This window comes from Uloborus diversus, chromosome 7 (genome assembly GCF_026930045.1).
Source record: "Uloborus diversus isolate 005 chromosome 7, Udiv.v.3.1, whole genome shotgun sequence".
In the NCBI taxonomy this organism is placed as follows: Eukaryota; Metazoa; Arthropoda; class Arachnida; order Araneae; family Uloboridae; genus Uloborus; species Uloborus diversus.
Window position 1 is genome coordinate 15,926,565 of NC_072737.1, and position 18,623 is coordinate 15,945,187.

Consider the following 18,623-nt stretch of genomic DNA (forward strand, 5'->3'; position numbering starts at 1 on the left):
ATTTATAGTCTATTCAAGGGGGTGGCGGTTGAAAATCGAAAAAGCCTCCAACCCCCAGAAGTAGGGGACCCCCGCACGTAGCAAGCAACCCCCGTCACGTAGGGGGGGGGGGGGAGGTCAAGGAGCAATTGCTCCCTTCACCCATCCAGTAGGACTCTGAAAATTAATGTTTTACATATTAGTGAGCATAGTTTTCTCAATGCACAATTTTTTACAACGCGAACATTTTTTTCGGACTTAGGGTACATAGGAATGAGTCCTAAACTCTGAATTTATGCCGAAAATAAGTGAAACCATTGTAAAACAAGCCCCTAGAGAACAAGGATCGGTTTCGTTGATTTTTTAAATATTTATGGAATACCTCTCATGAGTCTCCCAACCTGCTCCAAATGTTCATGCTTTTGAACTTTGCACCTCTCTAGTTCCTCAGAAGAGTGTTAATGGCTAATATAACGCTTCCTTTCAATCCAAATAAAAATAAGGGCTACAAAACTGTCGAATACCGAAAAAATAAATGGTGGGTGCCATTTTCAAAAAGTGGAACGTATAGGGGGGGGGGGGGAACTGCAGTCGTATTTGGATTCAAGGGGTCATTTTATGTAAGAATCGCAAGAAATATGTCAAAAGCATTCTGATTTTTTGAGCAATCACGATTGCTTATTGCTTTCATTTGACTGTTTTGATGTCCTATCATTTTATTTTCTCACCGCTACCCTCCGCACCGTCGATCGTTCGCCTCACGATGCTGCTCCTATAGCGAAAGCCGTCTCCAGGCTGCATCTATGTCCTACACACACGCGCACACATACACAACTACACACACACACATGCGCACACACAAATACATACATTTACAAACACATACACAAACACATATACACACACAAACACATACACACACGCATACTACAGACACCTACACATACATACAAAAACAGGCACACACATACACACAACTACTCACACATTCATGCTTGCACACAAACACATATGCCTACCCACATATACACATACCCCCCTCACACGCACACATACACAACTACACACACACACATGCGCACACACAAATACATACATTTACACACACAAACACATACACAAACACATATACACACACAAACACATACACACACGCATACATACAGACACCTACACATACATACAAAAACATGCACACACATACACACAACTACTCACACATTCATGCTTGCACACAAACACATGCCTACCCACATATACACATACCCCCCTCACACGCACACATACACAACTACACACACACATGCGCACACACAAATACATACATTTACACACACAAACACATACACATATACACACACAAACACATACACACACGCATACATACAGACACCTACACATACATACAAAAATATGCACACACATACACACAACTACTCACACATTCATACTTGCACACAAACACATATGCCTACCCACATATACACATACCCCCCTCACACACACACATTCATACACACAACTACCCACACACTTATGCTAGCACACAGACACAAACACACAAACACACATGACTACACACACATACACATACCCCTACACACAAACACACATACCCCACACACAAACACACACGCCTACATACACACACTCGGGGTTGCGATAAATATAATTTGAATTCAAGATGTCAAAATTCAAATTAATTTTCTTTTTTTTTTTTAGTCGAGCAATGTTGTTAAAGTTGAAAACAAAAGGAGCGGGGAGGGAATTGTTGGAAGGGTGGGGGTGGGGGAAAGCTTGAGTTTAAAGTGTTTAACGCCATCCATCCTTGACTAAACTACTGTCTACTGGACTAAACTACTGCACTTGATTAAAATAGTAGCAATTGCTAGTACATTCCTTAATTTCATATTATTGTTTTCGAAAAATGACGGTTATGGAGGGGGCGGTTGCCCCCCTAGTAAATCTGCCAATGTCTGAGTGTGTCATCAGTCATCTCTCATCAGTACTATAAGAAGTGGTTTCGAAAACATGATTTTTTTAAAAAATCAAGTCTACCATTTGCAGTCAAACTGCTCCTGTGCAACGTGTGGTTTCTGAACGACTGCCCGCGATACCGAATCTTTCGGATGAGTACCACGTCAGACAGCTAGGTGTCTCTGCAATCGCGCAAAACTGCCCTCCTCCTCTGAAAACTCTTGAAGGTCGAATTGTGAAGAGGTTCTCTTCATCCACAATCCTTTTGATGAATGACGATTAAAGAAACATAAAAAAACTCGAATAAGGAAGCTGATGCTGTCTTTCGGGTGGTGCGCGGGAAGCAACAAAGGGAGGGGGGAGGATGCATTTTGTTCCGAAGGTGGTCCGATGTCTTCTTTTTTCTTGCCGGAGCATTCACGGAGGGAAGAACGGAATTGGCTCGATTGAATAATAGGTGGTCGTGCTTTTTTGACGGCAGTTCCCTCTTGTTAGATAATTCGAAGAGAAATTTTCCCTTCGGTAGGGAAAAAGTCGTTGCAGTCATGGTGTATAAGCAGGGGCGGACTGATATATACGGCGCTAACCTTGGCAACCAAAGGGCTCACAAGTTTGACGAGAGGGGGGGGGGGATCTGAAAGCGCATATGTTCAAGGGCGCTATATAGAAATACACTCAGTGGCAAAAAATAGAGGACACCCCACCATGGGCAAATGTAAAAAGAGAAAGGAAAAAAAACTGCAAAATAACATAATTTCCTGCTCTGAAAGATCATTATTAGACTTATAAGAACTATCCAACACATTATATATAATGAGGTATTTATTGCCTATCGATATGGAAATTCATTCTTCGAAACTGCAGAGAGACTTCTCACAGTTGGTCACAAGAGAAGTAGTCAAAAGTTCGATTTTCCAATACCAACCACTGGAAATATTTTTTTTATCCCATGGATTTGTGCCTGTTAAGTCAGATTATCTATGGCGTTGCCCCCCCCCCCCCCCTCTAACTTTCTAGTCGTTGTATCCCTATTTCTTGCACTATAATGAAAGAATGGAAATTTTTACTTTCTCCTCTGACAGAAACAAACTGAAGAATTTTTAAATCTTCCCAAAGTCAAAACTGACATCCAGATGATATCAAGACAGACAGAATTACTTAAGGGGCCTGAGGACCCCTAATCTTCAAAATGTTCGATTTTCTGGAAAAAATATATGTTATGCCTAATTTAATTCTAAACTATTTGATACTTTATTTATTACCATGGACAAAAAACTTTTCAAGTGATCGAAAAAATGCGTATACTTTCCCCATAGAGATTTATGTTAACAGCAGCTGTTTTAAGCCTATTTTTTCTCAGGCTTCTCGTTTTAACGTGCATGATATCTCGGAAAGTTCCTTATCTATTTCCGTAAAACTTTTTTGTGCATGTTTGTCTGGCTTATTTTTATGATATGAACTTAAATTTATTTATTTATTTTTTTAATTATTATTATTATTTATTTTTTTTTTTTTTTTTTTGAAATTTTATCAGTTAATATCAAAAATTTTCCAAAATTTTTGGTGAAAATATTTTTTTTAATATTAACTTTTATTTTTAGTTAAAATTTAGGTTCAGATCAGGGTCAGGGGGGTCCGGACCCCTCCCATGGCCCTTGAGTTTTTTTAATTGACTATAATCCTCTGTATGCAGTACGTAAAATAATTCTAAGCAAAGGTAACAATAATTACAGATTCAATAAATGAAAAAATAAAATAATAATAAAATTTATTTTCTCTCTATCTTCACCCCCAAAAAATTCGAACTGCATGTGAACATAATTGTTCCAGAATGATGATTTTACTTCGCTGTTTTTAATTTTAACTGTGAGAAAAGTAAATACATTCATTCTTGTGCTTTCTGGTATTTTAATTATGTATTTGTTATTTATAAATTTATTTATTAACTAATGCTAAGTAATCATTTAATATTTTTTTGAAAATGTTTCTAGTTTCCGAAAATTAATAAAATCAAAAGAATATGTTTAGGTGTGTGTTGGAGTATGATATGAGAATGGTGGACCTTGGATCCTCCCTCTGAGAAATTCCTGTGTGCGCCATTGGATATGATACATTCAGAAATTGGGTTTTAAAAGTTCTTTTTTAAATACAGACAAGGGTAGTTACTTCACCAAAGAGGGGAAGCAATTTGGTGGGAGCAATTTCACCAAAGGTTTTCGTTTTAAAGATCACAGTCTACGCTTAAATGATTTATTCTTCTTAACCACAGTGTTCCAGAAGAAACTTCTGAAGCGCCGCCCGTGTTCGCGGATGCTTCCTCCTCACCGATTTCGAGAGACTAAAATAAAATGAAGTCTTCCGTGTTGTAGCATCCTCGGAAAAATTCCCCGCTTCCCAGAAGAATATCCCCTGCCCCTCCCTCTCCTCGCCTCGAACTTGCCAAGGGTGGCGCGATTTCGCGCCATTTATTATTCTCTGTTTCTCGTGCACGTCATGGCGCGCTGAAGAATGACTCTCTGACATTCTGCTTCTGCTTCACCTGAAGGATAAAATGGTGTCTAAAAGGTGAGTTTTTGGTTGGAATTTTCGTTTCGAATTTGTTAGAGAAGTCTCTGTATTACGACCTATTTCATTACGAGAATTCGTTATCGGACCTAATATAGCGATTATGTTTTTTATTTATTTATAGCTGCGTTGTCCAATAATAGAAAAAAAAAATTCTGTGAAACTTCCCGCAAAAATAATGATTCTTAAATTTCGTTTACGGCAAATCTGAAAATCCCGAACAAATTAAACGCAAACCCCCCATTAATACAACTAAAATCCTTGATTATCATCTGTTGACAGTCTAAAAAAAAGAGAGAAAAAATCCAGATAATTGGCCAAAAAATAATGAAAAGGAAAAATTCTACTTCAAAGCAAAAAGCAAGAATTTTATTTGTTCACCGTCGAAAAAAAAAATGGCAGCAGACCAAAAATGATTTTATTCACGCTAATTTAAATTCAGCTCGTTGCCAAACGTTAAAAATTCCGATTAGATATTGGTATTCTATTTGGCTTAAAACTGCTTTCTACCATTTTCCCGGTGATTTTAAAACCTTTTTTTTCCTCTCCTCTCTTTTTTTGAAATTCGAAAGAAGTAAATCCATTTCTGGGGTATTTTTCGCGGGCTTTCGAATGGGGCCTAAATTAAGAAAATCGGATAATTATTTTGGTTAGAAAGAGCCATTAAATACCATTTTCGGGACTTAAAATTAAAATTCGAACGGTTTCGATACTTTTTTTGCGTTCGACCCCCCCCCCCCCCCTTCTCGGGTGCCCAAGCACCTCCCTGTCAAATTTAGTCGAAATCCGACGTAAACTGTGGATTTGTATAGGGAACATACGCACATGTATTCTTTGTTTTATTTATATAGATTTTTTTTTCTAATTTGAAATTTCATCTCGCATTTTCTTTCACCCTCAAGACCGCAAGAAATTCAGCAATTTATCTCTTACCACCCAAAATAAAGATAAAAAAGAAAAATTAATTTGAATTTTGACATCTTGAATTCAAATTATGTTTTTCGCAATCACGAGTGTGTGTATGTAGGCGTGTGTGTTTGTGTGTACGGGTTATGTGTATGTGTGTTAATATCTGTGTGCTGGCATAAGTGTGTGGGTAGTTGTGTGTATGAATGTGTGTGTGGGGGGAGGTATGTGTATGTGTGTGTAAGTATATGTGTTTGTGTCTGTGTGCAGGCATGAATATCTGGGTAGTCGTGTGTATGTGTGTGTGTATGTTTTTGTGTGTGTGTATGTGTAGGTGTCTGTATGTATGCGTGTGTATATGTGTTTGTGTGTGTATGTGTGTGTGTGTGTGTATGTGTAGGTGTCTGTATGTATGCGTGTGTATATGTGTAGGTCTCTGCATGTATGCGTGTGTATATGTGTTTGTGTTGTGTATGTGTGTGTATGTGTATGTGTGTGTGTGTGCGTGTGTGTATAGTTGTGTGTGTGTGTAGGATATGGATGCAACCTGGAGACGGCTTTCGCTAGAGGAGCAGCATCGTGTGGAGCCGGTCGACGGGTGATGGTGCGGAGGGTGGAGGTGGGAAAATAAAATGATAGGACGCCAAAAACAGTCAAATGAAAGCAATAAGCAATCGTGATTGCTCAAAAAATAAATTTAAAAACCGCAATTCAAGTTTGTTGCACCTGAAAGTATAAATTCCCTACTTGAGAGTGGAGGAAAGTTCCAAGTGAAACGTGTCTTTAAATCAAGTTGCAGACAAAAAATTGCGGATATTTCGATAATTGGGAATCTGGCGCGGTCGTCTCATTTTTGGCGTAAATAATTTTATTTTGGTAACCCTTCTGATTTATAGTACTGTCCAACCACGGATTGCATGGAATTTTCAAACGGCCAGATAAGACGAATCTATGTGAATAAGGGGGAAAAGTAAAAATTTGATGCGCGTATTCCGCTCATTTGAATGAAACTCTGCTTCTGCAAAAGCTGACATCGGTAAAAAATAATAGATTCGTCCATTTCCGGCTGTAAAACGGATGTTTGTCTTTCCATACAATCCGTGGTCAGACAGTAACCGTATGTGAATAGATGTTTCCGATCAAAATAAAAATATTTGCAAATCAAAATAAAAATATTTTGATTTGCAAAGTAAAATACCTCTCGCGAGGCGCTGGAGCAAAAGTTGACGCCAATGAAGAAAGATCACCAACTTCCCAATTATCGAAATATCCCCCCAAAAACTTAGATATTGTAAGAAGATGCAACGTAGGCCGACCATTTTAACTTTTTGAGTGAAGGGGGGATGTAAAGTACGCATTCTCAATCGTAGAAAAATCTGGCTGCGCTGGAGTACATGTGAGTGTAAAAAGGTGCCTAATCAGGCCAGGTCGGATCCAGAAACTTCCCAAGGAGGCGGCGACTGATTTTTTTACTTGCCTCGAAACCTTTTACTACACATCAAATTTACACATGCTTGGGAGGGGGGTTGCAAAATAATCTTTATACTAATAATAAAGCTGAATGTCCCTCTGTCAGGATCTCTGTGACGCGCATTGCGCCTAGACCGTTCGGCCGATTTTCACGAAATTTGGCACAGAGTTAGTTTGTAGCATGGGGGTGTGCACCTTGAAGCGATTTTTCGAAAATTCGATGTGGTTCTTTTTCTATTCCAATTTTAAGAACAAAACTATTATAAGATGGACGAGTAAATTACGAAATTATCATAACGTGGAATCGTAACATGGGCACAAGCCAATTGGCGAGATACGAAATTATCATAACGTGGAACCGTAACATGGGTACAAGCCAATTGGCGAGAAAATTCACCATTATTCGTAAATATACAGGTGAACCAAAAGACCTTTTAATTTTTTCTATTACGGGCAAAGCCGTGCGGGTACCACTAGTGTTTATATAAAACAACAAAAATTTAGAGATCTAGCCTGGGAGGAGGAGAAGAGGTTCCCGGACCCATTTTCCTTTCCTAAAGGTATTCTAAAATTGCGTTTTTAAAACTTCAATATCGTAATAACTCCAAGAGAATGTTTCGCAGCCCCCTTCCCTTAACATCATCGAATATCGCTTAAACTTGCGGAGGTTTTTTTTTGGGGGGGGGGGGAGGGGAGGACATCAATTTCGAAAAATTACCTGAATTTCATCCCTTTCCCTAACACTACGTGAAATGATGAATAAATACCTATGTGCTGAAAATAAAAACAGTCAGTAATCCAACGTTTTGAAGCACAAAAAGCAATCGAAATTGCTTTGAAATTTCGGCTAAAAGAACATCATAGCTATGTGAGAAAACAACAGCTGAATAAATCCAATATGTATTGCTCAACACTGTTGGGAATCGAATCACTCTTTTGATTTTAACTCTTATCAAATTATCCAAAAATGCCCCAATTCGTTGGATCTTGATTTTTGGGAATCTTTCCACATCCCGATGAACCGTTCTAATTTAGTTAACGATCTTACTGCAATTCCCCATTTTTCTTCTGTGTGAACTCCTTTGTTAAAATTGGTTTAGTTTTTCTATTATTTTTATGTAAACGTCGTACATTTATTAATTTTATTTTTTTGCTTTCTTATTTCGTTTTGTGATTAACTAATTCCAATATGTTTATCCTTCACTCTGTTTTTTCCTGCATTTCTCCATTTGATACATTGCTTCCACACATAGTTTCTCCCGCTGGTAAATTTATTGCTAATTTATTCAGAGTGGTTTCATTTTTGGACTTTTTGCTTTGTTTATGGGTTTTCTTGGAAAATGTATTGCTTAACGGTTTTTTCGTGATGGAATTATGTAATAAATTTTGCCTCCAGGTCTCATTTTATCTTTTTTGTTTTGTTTAATTTCTATTTTTAGGTATTTAGACTATCTCCTGTTCCACCGTGTTGCTTTTCTCGGATGACTTTTCATCCAGAAGCTCACATTTCTTTGCATTGAAAAAGGTGTTCCTTGTAACACCGAAACACGTGTCTGCAATAATTTGCAATTTTTGTGCTTCAAAACGTTGGATTACTGATTATTTTCACTACGTGAAATGGTCTACAATCACTACTTTATGACTTAAATTTTGAAAAATATCCCGGGGGAAGGCCTCAAAACATCACCCAAGATATTTCAAACTTGCCTTTTTGCAACTTTAATTTCGAAAGTCTCTGGAGCGGAGTTTTGAACGTGATACGTTTCCGTAACATCATCAAAGATGGCCCACACTTTCGTTTTTAGCGCTTCAATTTCGAAACATTGATGGTGCAGGGTTCCAGGGGCGATCCCTCTCTTGTATCCGTCCTTATTAGGGGTGCCCCGATGGAAGGTTATGGCGACCTCCCAAAAATTTCCTTTTTCGACACATTTCCTCTGATGATTATGCATATTGGAAGATACGAGTGAAGAATTGTGTTATTTTTTCGCTCATATAATATACTACCTATCATTTGATGTAGGTTGTGTGCATGAATATATTTTATCATTCGGTAGAACTAGAAGTTTTATCCCCCCCCCCTCCAGGAAAATTGAATTCAGGGAGCTCCCTGGTCAGGGTGCCCCGATGAGAGGTCACGGGAGGTCACTGAAATTTCCTTATTCGGTAAATTATGTCGGTAAATTATTTCTTATTTCTCCCCGCAAAATTTTCAGCCAATTCCTTAATTCTGAAAAAAAGAGCATTTTTTTAGCGTCCTGAGTGCTCTTTGAAGTTAAACATGACAAAATTTGTTTGTTCGAAAGTTTGCCTGAAAGGGGACTGTCATCATCTCAAGGTCGAAGTGCTGAGCACCCAATCCCAAGGGATGTCCATCCCCGCTAAGGACAATGGCTCACCCCCTCCCCTACCAAGGCACGAGACTCCCACAATGTTACAGGGTTTACTGTAAAAACATCCTCCCCCCCCCTAACCTAAAAATTTAAATGGCATTGTGTGCGCCATGAACCCCGCCTTGCGGGCACAACCTGGCATTAAATGTTCTCTGTTGTTTGTGTATTGGTGTCTGAAAAGTTTAAAATATGCTAAACTTTATCCGAAAAAAAAAAAAAAAAACTATTGATCAATTACATAAAACGGAAAAAGACGAAGAAATTTTTCAGATGAAAGATAAACCTGGTCGCTAACAGGGGGTGTTCTGGTGTCATGTCTCCCAGAGGATTGTCCATACTGAATAGAGGAAAAAATCAGTACAGTAAAACCTGTAAAGTTGACCACCTTTGTAAGTTGACCACCTGTCTAAGTTGACCGCTTTTATCACGAACGGAATTAGTCCTATCTTATATAATGAAAGAAAACCTCTGTAACTTGACCACCTGTCTATCATGAACATTTAAATATACACCAGCTTTGGTTTGGAGTAAAATCCTTTGTAAGTTGACCACTTGTCAAAAGCATTAGATTGTTATAAAAGTTTAATCAGTTATGCCTCAAATAATCAACCAGACATTTTAGAAAAACCTATGAATATTTATGTTTCCATCGAAAAACATTGGGCTATTGTTAAGTCTCAGAAAATGAGCCAAACTTCAATACGGAGTTATTTCGTTGAAAAGTAGATTACCATGGTTACAAATGAACAAGAAAAAATCAAATGAAGAATTTGAGTCACTTTTGACTTGTTATGAATTTTTAGGAATTGTTAATATCAAGTAAATAGTTTTTCATAAGTAACGAGGCAATTTTTTTTTCAACCGATTCACAGAAATTTTAAACTTGTATGATACTTTACGTGTCATTCTGGTAAATAATCTCTAAAAATATTTAAACAATATTTTTTCTTATTGTTTTAAAGTAATGTTAAACAATGAAAATGAGTTTAAAGTACTCCAATTGGTTAAAAAAATGAACGCCTTGGACAAGAAATGACAAAAAAAAAAATAAAAAAAATTCATTACTACCCTCTATAAGTTGACCACCTGTCTAAGTTGACCACCAAAGTACTGCACCGCAAGTGGTCAACTTACACAGGTTTCACTGTACCTTGAAAAACTAGACGCCGTAGGTGGTTGCCACATAGACGTAGCCATACTCATAGCGCTAGTTCAGCCAGAATCTTTCCCGGGGAGAGGGTATGGTTATAACAGTCCTCTACACTATATTAAAACCTGTATGCGTCTGGCTGTGTGTGTGTGTCTGTAACCCTATCTCCTCTGAAATGGCAATATCTACCAAGCCAATACTGGTACCGTTGGATACGGGACATCCAGGGAAAGCTTAGCAAGGCTACATACCCTGTCTCACCCCTCTAACCTTTAAGGGGCTGGACATCCAGTCACGAAGATGCCTTGAGGACATACTCACCCCTTTATGTCCTCATGAATGCAGGAGTAAAAGCATTAAATTCATCAATTATCACACACCAGAGATGACATTGATCCACCGCAGGTGGCGAACGAATGTTGGCGAGCAGGGGACGATGTCCTCTAGTACATATATACAGCGTGTCCTCGCTTAACCTGCAAGTCCTCTATTTTAGCAAACGTTAGTACTAGACACAAACTTCCAACAACAAAAATGGTCAAAATAAGGTGCAGGGTTACGATCAGGGGCGGATACTGAAAACATTTTAGAGGGGGAGATCATGCTGAAGAATGACTACCCCCGCTCTATGAACGAACCTGTGGTTTTAGGTATGAAATATTTCTGAATCTGTTTAAGGGTCAATAAAAAGCGCCAAATCGGCCAGGAATGAGGCGTCTAGTCGGGGTTAAACGTTGCAAATAAATTTCATAAGTAACGAAAGGAAGTATAGTAGTTCAAATATTTACGTTTCAAAATTAGTTAATGAATTTTTAAAAGATACTGTAATCGTTTACATTCTATGCACAAAGTCTCTGAACACAATTAGGACGGATAATGCTGTACTTTCGACGGTTCGGGGGGGCGGGGTGACATAACCCCCCATGACCCACCCCTTGTATCCATCACTGGTTAGGATATTGAAAGTTTGAAGCGAAAAACTCAGTGAAAAAACGAGTAATCTAACTTTTCATATGATTCCTATGTCCTCCTTTTCAAATTTATAGGGCGATATGTTCGTTACCTCATTTTCACTACGGTCCCTTAAAATTTTGAACTTGAAAATTTGGCTGAATATTAGTCGTTCAAATATCAATTTTGTTTGTTAATTTGAAAACGATACTGCAAACAATCAGTTTTCTTTTTGCGTAACGTATATTTTGTTTTCGGAAACAAGGATATCTTCATTTAGGAAGGTCAGGAAGGGGGAGGGCATCGCCTTACCAGCTTGGTAAATCAAGATAATTTACGTCTATGTGGGTGGTTGTTTTTTCTTTTCAATAATTGAGAATGTACCTCTCCCCATGAAAAAAATTGACAAGACTGAGATACATGTTTAAGTGTAAAAATGCTAAACTCGAAATTATTTTCAGCAGAAATTAATTGAGTGAGAGATTTCAGCTGATGCTAGGAAACCGATAATCGTAAATAGAAAATTAGAATCGTTTATCGTTCGGTTCGGTACGAACTTCTTGTATCATATTCAATCCACACTGGCATCACTATTTCACCTCGATCCTAGAGCCCAGTGTATGATGTTATGTCACAAATGAGCAAACGCAGCAATTCAGTTTCAATAAATTAGTTTTTCTTTCTCTACTTCAAATATCACGTATCATAGCGACGGAAGTGAAAGGAATTCGATGTAGTTAGAATAGTTATTCGTCTTGTTTCCGTTGTGCGCTGTCGTTGCCGAATGTTTTGAAACTCGGTTACGTGAACTTAGACTGCTCTTGATGCCTCTAAACCTGATTTGAAGCAGAAATGAAAATGAAAAAATTGATGTTTGAAGGGGACTATGATGTGTTTGATGACGTACAAGTCACGTGAGTATTTTCCCGTATCAAAAATGCATGCATGAATACATACACCGTACCTAGCATGGGTGACACCCGGGGCAGTAATTTGTAGTGTCACCCCCCCCCCCACCCCCGATAGACTCAAAAGAAAAAAATATATATATGTAATCATGAAAACATGAAATTCATGCAGTTTTCAGAAACAATTGTGTCACAACGAAAGTTTAAGTGAGCTAATGTACACTATACAACTTAAAGGTCCGGGGGTTTATCCCCAGAAAATTTTCAGACTTGTAGTCTTAAAAACATTCGCTTCATATTTTTCGAAAACTTGCTATTCCACAGGGTATCACCCGTATGGGGGGTGCAAGTGCCTAGGCACTACGGGGGTGCGGGGCGGGCGGAGTCCCCCCTCTAGCACGAATTGACTTTCTAGAATTGGATCAATATGATCAATGTTTTCTTCATTAGCTAAGATTGCATATTACGTCAAAGTTTATCAATTAGATCTGTGATTTCTAAAAACAAAATATTCTTCTGGAATATTCTTCATCTGATGAAATAGATTCGTAAAAAATAAATAAACGAACAAATAAAGTAGCAGTAACTTTTAAACAATGCAGAAGTTCAATTATTGAAACTTCGAACAGCGACAAGCCTATGATTGAACCACTTTTGCTTGGGCAACCCTATACCATCGGTTTTGTAATATTTTTACCTAAATTTTTTTATATACCTTATGTGGAAACTCGAAGAAGGTAAATTACTCATTTTTGGACACCTTTTAGCCTTCCTGGCAACCATGATTAGTTCACTCGCAATTGGTACGCAACCTTAATAAAGGGTATACAGTCGACTCCCGCTACAACGCGATTCGACTTACGCGAAATGTCTACAACGCGAATTTTTCACAAGTAACGAATTTTAGAGCCAACGCGAATTTTTCGTACACAACACGAATTTTTTCGGAAGGAATTATCAGCTTCGTTATTGGCTACTAAATATTGATTTCATGAATGTCATTACAATGTGTATTAATAAAGAGGTCAAAAAGAGGAGATGTTGCCACAAATTGAAACGTTATAAAAGAAAAGGCGAAGCAACCGTATTTAAAAATGTACTAAATAGGAATAACGATTTGATCCTGGAGCATAAATCGACACTATCTTCATTTTTTAACTCTTAAATATTGTTACTGTATGTACTGTACAGTACTGTTATAGTGCATCGTTTTAGTGTTACTACGTGCTACGCGTACCGTGTTTTACCTCCGTGTGTCTTTCCCTCCCATTGGTCATTCATTTTGTGCTTCTTATAGTAATTCGTGTTGAATAAAGCAACTTTTATATTTTAAACTAGCTGCGTGCCCGGCGTTGCACGGGCTACTTAAAACATGAAAGAGATGTCCAATTGATGTTTTTGTATTACTCTGACATCAGTTTCTAAAGTGCAAAGGAGTAAATAAATATGCGTAATGCAAGGTTTGCAAAACACCAGTAAAGCATATTTTTGGCAAAAATCTCTTTAACGTTAATCATACTTATCAATGATACAAGTTATGAGTATTTTCAATTAGCACAAAAGATGAAAATATATGCATTATCAACTATAATCTGTGCTCACGTTAAAATGAATTACATCTGATAGACTATATCGGAAATACTTATGTACAATTATAATCAGCTTTTTACTTAAAAAGACACACATTTTGGTTGATTACGTGAAACTAAAGCACCAAGACTAAATAAATACCAATAAGCATTAATTTAATACCAAGTCATCAGATTCCAAATTAGCTTTAGTTAAGGGGGTCCGGGACACAAAAATCCTCAAATTTTGCAATTTTTTTTTATAATTTGAAAAATTGCTCCGTTTTTTTCTGCTTAAGAGGACGTTTGAATCTTGTTCCTACCTTAAATAGAACGAAAGTTATAGTTATTTTTGTTGCATGCATCTAACGAATGTGTACATAACTTTAAAACTTTAAACGCGTTTTTCTCCATGATGCAATTTTTCCCGATTTCTTGCATTCAAACTCTTATAAGTCAGGAACCGATAGAGATAAAGTAATGAAACTTGGAGCATATCTTTTTCAAGCAATTTACTTTAATTTTTATTCGGCGAATTTGAAAAAAACGTTTACTGCAAAAATTATGATTTTTTAAAAAAAAAGTATCTTCGAATTTTTCGAAATTTTTCTTCAAATATTTTTTATTTTTTATTGAATCAATATTTTTAAAATCGCCGAATAAAAATTAAAGCTTAGATATTTGTGCATACTTTTTTGAAAAAAAATTGAAAATTGACCAACAATATTTTGAGTTATAGCAATTTAAAGCAACCCCATTTTTTTGAAAAAAACTAATTAAATTTAAATAAAAAAATTTTTTTTTTCATATTTATGTTATGATTTTGCTTATTAAATAAATGATGAATCAGTTCAGAAAACTTCAAAACTCTAAAGTACATAATAAAAATTTTTTCAAAATGTGTCCCGGACCCCCTTAAAATCCTTAAAAACAATTTTTTTTTGTTCAACTCAGTTTCACTTAAAGAAATCCAAACAATCTTAATTTAACATGTTCTTTTAACGATACAAACTTTATTTCAAAAATAGAAACAGAAAGGAAAAAGAGAGTTATTACAATTCAAAAACTCACCCATGTGCAGGGCCCGACTAACTAAAAGTGAGGCCCAAGGCCCACAATGATTTGGAGGCCCCCTGAAGGCTATTATTTTAAAAATGTGTGTATTTTTTGTACAGTTGTAATGCTATGTATAATTCTTTAAGTAATTTGGGGCCCCTTAGGAAGAGGGGGCCCCAGGCCCAGGCCTAGTAGGCCTGTGCGGTAATCAGGCCCTGCCCATGTGACGGGAAAAAGTCCAACAAAATAAACATAATTAGTCGCACAGCCTAAATGACCAAAATATGACGCCGGTGAAGGATAAACTTACACTACAATCAATAAACGTAGCTAAAGAAAAAACTTTCATATGCTGAAAAGAGTTAAGAACGTTGAATGTGAAAAAAAAAAAGGACAGATGATAAAATAAAGGCTATGTCCGAAAAGAGTAACCAATTTTAAACTAATTTAAAATGAAATTCTAGATGGAAACGTTGTTTTAAGATTTGGACAGCAGCCAAAAAAATCTGTTTTAAAACAATTATTAGAATTTTACTTGCTCATCCATAAGCAAAATGGCAACGGTGCCACAAATTGAAACCGTTGTAAAAGAAAAGGCGAAGCAGCCGTATTTAAAAATGTATTAATAAGAATGAAGATCTAATCATAGAGCATAAATCACCATTATCTTCATGCTTTAACCCATAAATATTTTTACTGTATTTACTGTACAGTACTGTTATAGTGCAGCGTTTTATTATTACTGCATACTGTGTATACGGTGTTGTTTATTTTATGTTATTCTCTCCCACTGATTATTCATTTTGGGCATCTTAAAATATTTCACGTTGAATAAAACATTTTTTTATTTTTAAATACAGTAAAAGTTTAGTTCTTTATGTAAGAAACTGTAATATATAGTTGAGGAATGCTTCAAAGCAGTTTAAGGGGTGTTTATAAAAGTCTAAAAGAATTTCGTATGCTTTAAAAAAAAAATGTGTACATATATTTTTCCACAACGCGAAATTTCGACTTACGCGAGAAGTCTTGGAACGCCATTCCTTGCGTAAGTCGGGACTCGACTGTAATATACTTTCACATTAAGTTGAAAGTCTCGGCTAATACGAACAAAATTTGTGATCTCCTTACTGAAAATATTCAAGGCTGAAACCGTAATTTTCTTTTATAGAAATTATTCATCCTTTTGTGAGGTAGTAGAAGTCCCATTGTGTATCCAGAGGAAAATAAGAATTTTGCATAGAAAATAAAGCCCGCACATTCGTTTACCTGTGGACATTTCAATTTACCCGAAGAAAAAAACTACAGTTAACCCTCGTTTATGGCGGTTAATTCTTTCCAGACTTCACCGCGATAACTGAATTTCCACGAAGTAGGATTCTGTATTTATAAACCGTATATTTTCCTAATTAGAGGGCATAAAACTTACTGACAACAATTTAAACAGCTTTTTAACATAGTTAGAGCCCCCTAGACATAAAACAGCACCCTTATCCAACATTACATTTGTATTACTTGATATATTGCACAGAATATGAGAAAACGAGATGTATTAGACGGAATCGATGCCACATGAATTATTGAGAAATGAAGTATACACACACATGCAGTTCTTACACACTACTACTAACCTATGAAAATAGCTCAACTTCACCTTGTTTAATGATGAATTAATTTCCAGTTAGTGACCGTTTGTGCCCCCTTTCCTCCTCTATTCTCTTCAAAGGTATTACGCATACAGCTTAAAAATCTATTAGTATGTTGTTGAACACCATTAGAGATGTATTTATCCCCTAGTAATAATACAGTGATTTATACTTTCAGTTAGCGTTTAAGGTTAAATTGAGATCAACTTTCTTCGACGATTTTAAACCTCCACTCCCTCAATTAGTACAACTACAGCCCCTAAGAAGAGCTTACCTTACTTAAAAGACATAATTTGTAATTCTCTTGTACGAAAAAGTTTACACGAGAACATAAAAAAGGCTCATTGCTATAATTGAAAGGAAAAAAAAAAACAGAAAAAACCGCGATGTAGTGAAACCGCGAAAGTCGAAGCGCGAAGTAGCGAGGGACGACTGTATTCATCTTTTGTTGTGCATTACAACCTGTTCCGCGATTGTTGATTATCATCTTCCTTTTTTAATATTTTCCAAAAACATTCATTTATAAGAAATAAATGATATTTTTTGAATGTACTACTAGTTATATTACAATATGTGTTAGTAATAATATTCTTTGAATAAATATCGCATTTCTTCGCTTTTTCTCAATATCATTCACTCACGGTTGTTACGGATAATACGAACAAATTCGTGGATTTCTGACAGTTCGTAATGACCGAGTTCAATTGTATTATGCAGTTATAACATTCTGCAAACATACTTTCAATTGCTTTCGTCTATTAAAAACAATATGTTTTAAATTTTAAACATTTAAACGTGCTGCTTTTTCTGAAACTGATTTTTTTCAAATCATCGATACCTTACATCACCAAGATTTCATTGATATTATTAAAACTATCCATCTACGGTGACCATGGTTAAGACTTGCAACATTCTAACTTATTATACCTGAAATAGCATTAAAAATGATTTTGGATAGTCCAAGATTAAGAAAGAACAGTGATGCATTAGCACTGAAAAGAGTTTTAGTAATTATGGTGAAAATAAAAATGTACCTGTAGTTACAACATGCGATGGCGTTTGAGTAAGACTGCGAACTAGCTGTTGAAAAAGAATGCTTTCAATATAGGCAGTTGTTTCATCAAGTCCACGGTACGAGTCATCGAAATCAACACATTGATATTCTTCTAGCATGCTGCCAACGAAAAATTCAAATTACAATGGATAGGTCTTCGCTACACTTCTGACTGTGAGGTCCGTGGACCAGGATATGGGACTACAAGGGTGTATTCTGGCGTGGGCAGGTAAACGGCTTTCTCTGCGGAAATGGGTTTTCGAGATATTTGAAGAAATGTGTGTTGGGTTCAATACTAACAATAGGAAAATGCTGGAATGGGGTGGTTTCCTTCAGTCAAAAGTACTACTTTTAGTCATTGAAATGGATAGAATGAGCAAAAAAAAAAAAAAAAATACATGGACCCAGAAAATACTTTCATTTTCCAAACAGTTTTTTTTTAATTAATTTTTTAAAATGCCCGATTTTTCAAACAAGACATGGTCTTTATGACGTCACAAATGATGCACTTTGGCGCATCTTTCTACAACATTTCCACGTTATGATAATCAAGAAACGAATTAAATATTGCGCTCTACGCTTGCTATCAACCCTATCGTTGCCAATACACGTGAGTAAAGATGCGAATTAAATATTTTGTTCTGTGAATGGCAACATTGAATGGCATTTCATCATTTGTGATGTCATCGGCAAAAGCCGTAAACAATGAAAGCGCACCGATTTAAGTAATTTTTTTAAAATATTAAACTTAAATAAATTATTTAAAAAATGGTCAGATTCTATGTTTTTAAGCATGCTCTTTCAGGAAAAAAAATTTAAAAAATTTTGGAAACGACCCCATTGCCGTTTTTTCAGCAGAAACCAAAATAAGCAAGATTGCACAATAAAGCTAACGTACAACAGATAACAACTAGTATGTTGTGGCCATCACGAAACTTTCTTCTATATTTTTCTCTTTTTTTCTGATCCCTCCCCATGCTTGATGAGGAAGCAATATTCCCAA

General features: G+C 36.4%; 1 long non-coding RNA gene across 1 annotated transcript in view; it reads left to right on the top strand.

Moving 5' to 3' along the window:
* Positions 1–4,406: 4,406 nt before the first annotated feature.
* The window catches only part of LOC129227022 (uncharacterized), a 46,703-nt gene continuing 32,486 nt past the window's right edge, over positions 4,407–18,623 (top strand). Inside the window, exon 1 of the long non-coding RNA XR_008580815.1 lies at positions 4,407–4,521. This is a non-coding gene — a long non-coding RNA (uncharacterized LOC129227022). The remainder of the gene's footprint in view (positions 4,522–18,623) is intronic.